Source organism: Symphalangus syndactylus, chromosome 11 (assembly GCF_028878055.3).
Source record: "Symphalangus syndactylus isolate Jambi chromosome 11, NHGRI_mSymSyn1-v2.1_pri, whole genome shotgun sequence".
NCBI classification, from domain to species: Eukaryota; Metazoa; Chordata; class Mammalia; order Primates; family Hylobatidae; genus Symphalangus; species Symphalangus syndactylus.
In genome coordinates this window covers 50,350,343-50,360,233 of record NC_072433.2, presented here as the reverse complement: position 1 = coordinate 50,360,233, position 9,891 = coordinate 50,350,343, and positions in this window count along the sequence as shown.

The following is a 9,891-nucleotide window of genomic DNA, read 5'->3' as shown; positions in this document are numbered from 1 at the left end:
ATTTGATTGTGTCCTCTTTTATTTCATTGAGCAGTGGTTTGTAGTTCTCCTTGAAGAAGTCCTTCACATCCCTTGTAAGTTGGATTCTTAGGTATTTTATTCTCTTTGAAGCAATTGTGAACGGCAGTTCACTTATGATTTGGCTCTGTTTGTCTGTTATTGGTGGATAAGAATGCTTGTGATTTTTGCACATTGATTTTGTATCCTGAGACTTAGCTGAAGTTGCTTATCAGCTTAAGGAGATTTGGGGCTGAGATGATGGGGTTTTCTAGATATACAATCATGTCATCTGCAAACAGGGACAATTTGACTTCCTCTTTTCCTAATTGAACACCCTTTATTTCTTTCTCCTGCCTGATTGGCCTGGCCAGAACCTCCAACACTATGTTGAATAGGAGTGGTGAGAGAGGGCATCCCTGTCTTGTGCCAGTTTTCAAAAGGATTGCTTCCAGTTTTTGCCCATTCAGTATGATATTGGCTGTGCGTTTGTCATAAATAGCTCTTATTATTTTGAGATACATCCCATCAATACCTAATTTATTGAGAGTTTTTAGCATGAAGGGCTGTTGAATTTTTTTCTGCATCTATTGAGATAATCATGTGGTTTTTGTCTTTGGTTCTGTTTATATGCTGGATTATGTTTATTGATTTGTGTATGTTGAACCAGCCTTGCATCCCAGGGATGAAGCCCACTTGATCATGGTGGATATGCTTTTTGATGTGCTGCTGGATTTGGTTTGCCAGTATTGTATTGAGGATTTTTGCATCGATGTTCATCAGGGGTATTGGTCTAAAGTTCTCCTTTTTTGTTGTTGTTGTGTCTCTGCCAGGCTTGGGTATCAGGATGATGCTGGCCTCATAAAATGAGTTAGGAAGGATTCCCTATTTTTCTATTGATTGAAATAGTTTCAGAAGGAATGGTACCAGCTCCTCCTTCTACCTCTGGTAGAATTCGGCTGTGAATCCATCTGGTCCTGGACTCTTTTTTTTTGGTAAGCTATTAATTATTGCCTCAATTTCAGAGCCTGTTATTGGTGTATTCAGAGATTCAACTTCTTCCTGGTTTAGTCTTGGGAGGGTGTATTTGTCGAGGAATTTATCCATTTCTTCTAGATTTTCTAGTTTATTTGCATAGAGGTGTTTATACTATTCTCTGATGGTAGTTTGTATTTCTGTGGGATCAGTGGTGATATCCCCTTTATCATTTTTTATTGCATCTATTTGATTCTTCTGTCTTTTCTTCTTTATTAGTCTTGCTAGCGGCCTCTCCATTTTGTTGATATTTTCAAAAAACCAGCTCCTGGATTCATTGATTTTTTGAAGGGTTTTTTGTGTCTCTATTTCCTTCAGTTCTGCTCTGATCTTAGTTATGTCTTGCCTTCTGCTAGCTTTTGAATGTGTTTGCTGTTGCTTCTTAGTTCTTTTAATTGTGATGTTAGGGTGTCAATTTTAGATCTTTCCTGCTTTCTCTTGTGGGCATTTAGTGCTATAAATTTCCCTCTACACACTGCTTTAAATCTGTCCCCGAGATTCTGGTATGTTGTGTCTTTGTTCTCATTGGTTTCAAAGAACATCTCTATCTCTGCCTTCATTTTGTTACGTACCCAGTAGTCATTCAGGAGCAGGTTGTTCAGTTTCCGTGTAGTTGAGCGGTTTTGAGTGAGTTTCTTAATCCTGAGCTCTAGTTTGATTGCACTGTGGTCTGAGAGACAGTTTGTTATCATTTCTGCTCTTTCACATTTGCTGAGGAGTGCTTTACTTCCAACTATGTGGTCAATTTTGGAATAAGTGCAGTGTTGTGCTGAGAAGAATGTATATTCTGTTGATTTGGGGTGGAGAGTTCTGTAGATGTCTATTAGGTCCACTTGGTGCAGAGCTGAGTTCAATTCCTGGATATCCTTGTTAACTTTCTGTCTCTTTGATCTGTCTAATGTTGACAGTGGGGTGTTAAAATCTCCCATTATTATTCTGTGGGAGTCTAAGTCTCTTTGTAGGTCTCTAAGGACTTGCTTCATGAATCTGGGTGCTCCTGTATTGGGTGCATATATATTTAGGATAGTTAGCTCTTCTTGTTGAATTGATCCGTTTACCATTATGTAATGGCCTTCGTCTCTTTTGATGTTTTTTGGTTGAAAGTCTGTTTTATCAGAGACTAGGATTGCAACACTTGCCTTCTTTTGTTTTCCATTTGCTTGGTAGATCTTCCTCCATCCCTTTATTTTGAGCCTATGTGTGTCTCTGCACGTGAGATGGGTCTCCTGAATACAGCACACTGATGGGTCTTGACTCTTTATCCAATTTGCCAGTCTGTGTCTTTTAATTGGAGCATTGTGCCCATTTACATTTAAGGTTAATATTGTTATGTGTGAATTTGATCCTGTCAGTATGATGTTAGCTGGTTATTTTGCTCATTAGTTCATGCAGTTTCTTTCTAGCATCGATGGTCTTTACAATTTGGCATGTTTCTGCAGTGGCTGGTACCAGTTGTTCCTTTCCATGTTTAGTGTTTCCTTCAGGAGCTCTTGTAGGGCAGGCCAGGTGGTGACAAAATCTCTCAGCATTTGCTTGTCTGTAAAGGATTTTATTTCTCCTTCACTTATGAAGCTTAGTTTTGCTGGATATGAAATTCTGGGTTGAAAATTCTTTTCTTTAAGAATGTTGAATATTGGCCCCCACTCTCTTCTGGCTTGTAGAGTTTCTTCTGAGAGATCCACTGTTAGTCTGATGGGCTTCCCTTTGTGGGTAACCCGACCTTTCTCTCTGGCTGCCCTTAACATTTTTTCCTTCATTTCAACTTTGGTGAATCTGACAATTATGTGTCTTGGAGTCGCTCTTCTTGAGGAGTATCTTTGTGGCATTCTCTATATTTCCTGAATTTGAATGTTGGTCTGCCTTCCTACATTGGGGAAGTTCTCCTGGACAATATCCTGCAGAGTGTTTTCCAACTTGGTTCCATTCTCCCTGTCACTTTCAGATACACCAATCAGATGTAGATTTGGTCTTTTCACATAGTCCCATATTTCTTAGAGGCTTTGTTTGTTTCTTTTTATTCTTTTTTCTCTAAACTTCTCTTCTCACTTCATTTCATTCATTTGATCTTCAATCACTGATACCCTTTCTTCCAGTTGATTGAATCAGCTACTGAAGCTTGTGCATTTGTCATGTAGTTCTTGTGCCATGGTTTTCAGCTCCGTCAGGTCATTTAAGGACTTCTCTACATTGGTTATTCTAGTTAGCCATTCATCTAATCTTTTTTCAAGGTTTTTAGCTGCTTTGCCATGGGTTCTACCCTCCTCCTTTAGCTTGGAGAAGTTTGACCGTCTGAAGCCTTCTTCTCTCAACTCGTCAAAGTCATTCTCCATCCAGCTTTGTTCCATTGCTGGTGAGGAGCTGCATTCGTTTGGAGGAGGAGAGACACTCTGATTTTTAGAATTTTCAGTTGTTCTGTTCTGTTTTTTCCCCATCTTTGTGGTTTTATCTACCTTTGGTCTTTGATGATGGTGACGTACAGATGGGGTTTTGGTGTGGATGTCCTTTCTGTTTGTTAGTTTTCCTTCTACCAGTCAAGACCCTCAGCTGCAGGTCTGTTGGAGTTTGCTGGAGGTCCACTCCAGGACTTGTTTTCCTGGGTATCTGCAGCGGAGGCTGCAGAACAGCAGATATTGGTGAGCAGCAAATGTTGCTGCCGGATCGTTCCTCTGGAGGTTTTGTCTCAGAGGAGTACCCGGCCATGTGAGATGTCAGTCTGCCCCTACTGGGGGGTGCCTCCGAGTTAGGCTACTTGGGGGTCAGGAACCCACTTGGGGAGGCAGTCTGTCCATTCTCAGATCTCCAGCTGCATGCTGCGAGAATCACTACTCTCTTCAAGGCTGTCAGACAGGGACATTTAAGTCTGCAGTGGATTCTGCTGCCTTGTGTTTGGCTATGCCCTGCCCCCAGAGGTGGAGTCTACAGAGGCAGGCAGACCTCCTTGAGCTGCGTTGGGCTCCATCCAGTTCGAGCTTCCCAGCCACTTTGTTTACCTACTCAAGCCTTGGCAATGGCAGGTGCGCCTCTCCCAGCCTCGCTGCCACTTTGCAGTTTGATCTGAGACTGCTGTGCTAGCAATGAGCAAGGCTCTGTGGGCATAGGACCCTCTGAGCCAGGTGTGGGAGATAATCTCCTGGTGTGCCATTTGCTAAGACCATTGAAAATGTGCAGTATTAGGGTGGGAGTGACTCGATTTTCCTGGTGCCATCTGTCACCCCTTTCTTTGACTAGGAAAGGGAATTCACTGCCCCTTGGGCTTCCTGGGTGAGGTGATGCCTCACCCTGCTTCAGCTCACACTCGGTGCACTGCGCCCACTGTCCTGCACCCACTTTCCAACACTCCCCAGTGAGATGATCCCATATTACCTCAGTTGGAAATGCAGAAATCACCCATCTTCTGCATCACTCATGCTAGGAGCTGTAGACTGGAGCAGTTCCTATTTGGCCATCTTGGCTCCAGCCGCCAATTTTTCCACTTTTTGGTTAAATTTATTTCAAAGTATAATTACTACAGTTATTGTAGATGAGTTTTTTTTTTTTTTTTTTGAGATGGAGCCTCTCTCTGTTGCTCAGGCTAGAGTGCGGTGTTGTGGTCTTGGCTCGCTGCAAACTCTGCCTCCTGGGTCCAAGCAATGCTGCCTCAGACTCCTGAGTGGCTGGGACTGCAGGTGCATGCCATCACATCCAGCTAATTTTAGTAGTTTTGGTGGAGACCAGGTTTCTCCATGTTGGTTAGGCTGGCCTCAAACTCCTGACCTTGTGATCCACCTGTGAAATTATGCTGAATTTCTGAATTAGAAAGAGAAAACATTTTTTCTAATAAAATCATAAATGTCTTAGGGCCATACCCCAAAAATGATGAAGCAGAGAGTGTAGGTTATTTAAGACCATGCTGTGGGCCAGGCACAATGGCTCATGCCTGTAATCCCAGCACTCTGTGAGGCCGAGGTGGGCGGATCACGAGGTCAGGAGTTTGGGACCAGCCTGACCAGCATGGTGAAACCCCATCTCTACTAGAAGTGCAGAGGTTGGCCGGGTGTGGTGGCACGTGCCTGTGGCCTGGCTCCTCAGGAGGCTGAGGCAGGAGAATCACTTGAACCCAGGAGGCGGAGGCTGTGGTGGGCTGGGGTCGTGCCATTGCACTCCAGCCTGGGCTGGACTCTGTCAATAACAACAACAACAACAAAAAAATACTGCTGCAAATGCTTATTCCCTCACAACCATGCTAGCGAGAAAAGAAATAATGGGTTAGAAGGTAATTTTAGAGTATGTTTCTTACTCCATTGCCCTGTAAAATTTTGGTCTTTATTACTTGCCATATTTGTACTTCAACAAAATATATCATGAATTTCAAGTAAATATGCTCCCACATATATTCTCCCTAGAAGGGTACTGTTGTATTTCCAGTCAAGTTGTAGCATTTCTGGCCTTTTTTGTGCTGCTGTGTTTGTGTGAAATAAGGCAGGAAGTAAAGCGGAGTCAACCATGACATTTCTTGTTTCTAAAGCCATGGCCTCTAAAATTTAATGTTATTTCAACTAGAAACAATGACAGTATTTAAGAACTAAAAAAATTATTTTTTTATACTTTATAAAAATTTATTTTTGAATTATAAGTTAAATAACTTGAACGTGCAGATACCTAAAAGTGTCATCTAGGTGATAGTATTAATATTTTAATAGCTTATAATTGTGAGTCACAATTGCCCCATTGGGTTTACTGAAAAGCAGTTATTTATCTTCCATGTGTGAATGGCAACAGGCTTTTTATAATCCTAAGCATACAGATCTTTTAAGATTAGCGCTATGCCTAGATCTGAATAAAATTTATAGGCTTGCAATAACAGAAATTTTAATACTTTTTTCTAATAGAAGTGAAAAACAGTAGAAGTAATTTGTTAAAATGAGTTTAAGAGAAACTTCACATGTATTCATTAAATAACATTTAAACCACATTGTAAGTTACTGATCAGTAATTCCAATCTATTTTATTTTAGTCACTGAAAAAGCATAACATTCTTTAATTATTCAATCAGAAACAGTATTCTTATTAGTGTTTCTGAAACTTCTAGCAACTGTGGACCACTCAATGGATGACAAGGTTCATGCAGACAACAAATTTTCTATATAATAATAGGCTCATTTTAACTTTAAATATAAATACTCAATATATTTCAAAAGTAAAATTAATGGTTCTTTTAAGTCATAAGAGGAATATTGTTATAATTCATTTACTGAAGTGTTGGTTTCAGACTTTGTAATGAATACTTTAAACGAAAAATTAAGTTCTACATACTATCTATGGATAAAAAGAAGTGGTTTGTAAATTTCTCTTTATTTTTACTAAATTAAAAAATTCAAAGTCAAAATGTTAGGTAAGGATTTAAAACAAGCATTGGGTTGATATGGTGTTTGGGCATAATTGTTAAGATTGAAATTCGATATGAGCTGGTTCCTGATTGCATCCCTAACTTTAGGGGTTTGGTAAAATTAAAGCAATTAATGCAAATAAAGGTGCCCGAAGAGCACCCAGCATGTAGCTGTCATTTGCTGATTCTGTTAGATCTTGATCAATGTTAAGCCTAAAAACAAGATGGCCACATCAGTGGTTTGTAACCCATGTTTATTCTAATCAGTCAGTCTGGGGCTATAATAGTAGTTGAATGTTTATAATACTACCCTTGGAAAATTCCCATATATTCACACCCAGCATGGATATAAATATGGAAACATTTCTCATTGAGTACTTCTCTTTAGCACTCCAGTAACACTAGACAAATAAGCACCTGAGTGTTTGTCACTTTTAAAATCAGAAAAGAAGGCAAGTTTTCTTGTCTACTTGTTTAATAAACTTTTTATTGCCAAGTACATATGTTCATTTGATTTAATACATTGAAATGTAGTTTAAAATATATATTCAAATATCTTTTCCCTAACAAGTGAAGGAATAATTTATTTACAAATGTAGAAATAATTTTACTCTAAGCAGTTGCTTTAGGGGCTGTCTTTTATAGTATTGTATTATTTTGAATATTAAAAATAAACATTTTATTCCTGAGTGTTGGGTTTAGACTATTCATTATAAGTTTACTTATGGCTGGGCGCGGTGGCTCACACCTGTAATCCCAACACTTTGGGAGGCTGAGGGAGGCAGATCACCTGAGGTCAAGAACTCAAGAACAGCCTGGCCAACATGGTGAAACCCTGCCTCTACTAAAATTACAAAAATTAGCTGGGCATGATGTCGGGCACCTGTAATCGCAGCTACTTGGGATGCTGAGGCAGGAGAATCGCTTGAACCTTGGAGGCAGAGGTTGCAGTGAGAGATCATGCCACTGAACTCCAGCCTGGGCAATAGTGAGACTCTGTCTCAAAAAAAAAGTTTACTTACATCACTAAGGAAGCAAGTCATTTGAAATATATATATATATGAAAAATATATGTGTCTGTTTTCTGAGATTTAAAAAAAATCAGTTTTTTCTCTTGTCAAATTTCTTAAAGTTTATTTCTTTCTCTTTAAAGTATGAATAGTAGTTTTGATTGGCAAATCAAAGTTGAATGAATTTATGGGGTAAAATGTGATGTTTGAATATATGCATGTAATATGGAATGATTGAGTTAAATAACATCTATCAGCTCGCTTACCAGCATTATTTGTGGTAAGACATTTGAAATTTACTCTTAGTCATTTTAAAATATACAATTACATTATGGTTTACTATAGTCACGCTGCTGTAAAATAGATCTCAAAATCTACTTATCTTGTCTATTTGAAACTTTGTACCCTTCAATCAAAAATTCTATAATTTCTTCCCACCACATCAACCTCTGGTAACCATTATTTCACTTTCTATTTTTTTTAGCTAAACTTTATTAGATTTTACATATAAATGAGATTATGCAGAAAAATATAAAGAATTATACTTTTATTATATCTAAATACTTTTGAAACCTACCAAGGAATTTTTAGTTTCTTTAGTTCAGCGTTCACCATAGTTGATATTCCCATATTAAGTCTCTTACTCTTTTTCATTTTAATTTCATACCAGAAAATGTTTCTTCCTTCTTGACGTGTACCCTAAAGAAGCTCCTGTTGGTAATAAAATCTCTCAAAATTTTCACTTTTGAAAATATTTTAATTTACTCTTATCAAAAGTATTTTAGGCCAGGCACAGTGGCTCACACCTGTAATCCCAGCAATTTGGGGGGCTGAGCTGGGAGGATTGCTCAAGGGCTAGAGTTTGAGACCAACCTGGGCACCATAGTAAGATCTCATCTCTACAAAAATAAAGTTTTAAAAATTAGCCAAGCATGATGGTGAGTGCCTGTAATGCCAGCTACTCAGGAGGCTGAGGTGGGAGGATTCCTTGAGCCCCAGAGGTTGAGGTTGCAGTGAGCTGTGACTGCACCACTGCGCTTCAATCTGGGTGACAGAGCAAGACCCCATCTCTAAAAAGAATTTTAAAATGAACAATGAATAAAAATCAAACATTTTAGCTAAATATTCAATTCTAGCTTTTAAATCATGCTTCTTCAGAAAAACTTTTTTGTCCCTGTAAAAATTATGCCAATTTACAAAGACTTCATGGTTACAACACCAAAAGCAATTGCAACAAAAGCCAAAATTGACATATGGAATTTAATTAAGTGAAAGAGCTTCTTCACAGAAAAAGAAACTATCATCAGAGTGAACAGGCAACCTACAGGATGAGAGAAAATTTTTGCAATCTATCCATCTGACAAACGGTTAATATCCAGAATCTACAGGGAACTTAAACAAATTTGCAAGAAAAAAACACAACCCCATCAAAAAGTGGGCAAAGGGTATGAACAGACACTTCTCAAAAGATGACATTTATGTGGCCAACAAACATATGAGAAAAAGCTCATCATCACTGGTCATTAGAGAAATGCAAATCAAAACCACAATGAGATACCACCTCACGCCAGTTAGAATGGTGATCATTAAAAAGCCAGGAAACAACAGATGCTGGTGAGGATGTGGAGAAATATGAACACTTTTACACTGTTGGTGGGAGTGTAAATTAGTTCAATCACTGTGAATACAGTGTGGTGATTCCTGAAGGATCTAGAACCAGAAATACCATTTGACCCAGCAATCACATTGGATTGTGGTATGGCTGCAATACTAGGCAGCCATAAAAAGAATGAGTTCATGTCCTTTTCAGGGACGTGAATGAAGCTGGAAACCATCATCCTCAGCAAACTAACACAGGAACAGAAAACCAAACACTGCATGATCTCACTCATAGGTAGGAGCTGAAAAATGAGAACACATGGACACAGGGAGAGGAACATCACACACTGGGGCCTGTCGGGAGGTGGGGGGCAAGGGGAGGGAGAGCATTAGGACAAATACCTAATGCATGCGGGGCTTAAAACCTAGATGATGGGTTGATAGGTGCAACAAACCACCATGGCACGTGTATATCTATGTAACAAACCTGCACGTTGTGCACCTGTATCCCAGAACTTAAAGTAAAATTTTAAAAAATTATGCCAATTTAGATTTTAAATTTAATCTAAAAATTATTTCAAATGGTCTTAAATACAGTTTACATGTGACTAGATATTAGTTTCGTTACACAATCTTTTCCCACCTTTTTTGGAGTATGATTGACAAATAGAAACTGTATTTAAAGTGTAAAAACTAAAATATATGTTTTGATATATTTATATATTGTGAAATTATTACCACAATAAAGCTAATGAACATATCTGTCATGTCACATAGTTACGATTTTTTAGTGTGGTAAGTTCATTTGAGATCCATTTTTCTTAACAAAGTTCAAGTATACAAGATATAATTATTAAGTATGGTCATAATGCTGTATATTGGGTC